The sequence below is a fragment of the Penaeus chinensis genome, chromosome 19 (genome assembly GCF_019202785.1).
Source record: "Penaeus chinensis breed Huanghai No. 1 chromosome 19, ASM1920278v2, whole genome shotgun sequence".
NCBI classification, from domain to species: domain Eukaryota; kingdom Metazoa; phylum Arthropoda; class Malacostraca; order Decapoda; family Penaeidae; genus Penaeus; species Penaeus chinensis.
In genome coordinates this window covers 4,162,882-4,163,479 of record NC_061837.1, presented here as the reverse complement: position 1 = coordinate 4,163,479, position 598 = coordinate 4,162,882, and the positions used below count along the sequence as shown (strand labels likewise).

The window sequence follows — 598 nt, the reverse complement described above, 5'->3', positions numbered from 1 at the left end:
AACCCCTCGTCTTATGTTTTGCTGTTGACCTCCGAAACTCGCACACACATTTCCGCTGAACAACAGTCATCTTCTAGACCGCATCTCGACACTCTTTCAAGAACGGGTGTGTGGAGGAAGGGAGAGAAGAAGACAAGAGGGAGATGAGGAGGGAGGGACTGAGAAGAGAGAAATATTGTGAGGTCGAGGAAAATGGGAGAGGGAGAAGAGAGAGAGAGAGAGTAAAGGAGAGGTGGGTAGGGACGTAGGGAAGGGAGATGAGAAAGGAAAGATGAAAAGTTCTGGGGGAGAGAGGGAGATAGGTGAGGGAGGGAGAATGGGGAAGTGATAACCACAATCTTATCATCCTTATCGTACCTCAGACCCAAACCTTGCCTTCAGGGTGAGTAGAAAGTGAACACCGTAGTCTGAATAGCGCGAGTGTAGGGTCAGCCAAAACTTTTTAAACTATAAACCTCCCAAAGACAAGGTATCATGATGCCGAAGAATTGCAAGGCTAAAGTTATATAAAATATACCATAACATCAAAAAATATATATAATCTAGCTAAGGTATGATAAAAAGTCTAAAGCCAGTTTCTCCAAATTGTCATAAACAT

General features: G+C 43.8%; 1 protein-coding gene across 1 annotated transcript in view; it reads left to right on the top strand.

Moving 5' to 3' along the window:
* The first annotated feature begins 401 nt into the window (after positions 1-401).
* Positions 402-598, top strand: part of LOC125035357 (RNA-binding protein 28-like) — a 3,675-nt gene continuing 3,478 nt past the window's right edge. The window contains exon 1 of the mRNA XM_047627690.1: positions 402-598. This exon is cut by the window's right edge and continues 520 nt beyond it. The gene's annotated coding sequence lies outside the window, so the exon portion shown is untranslated.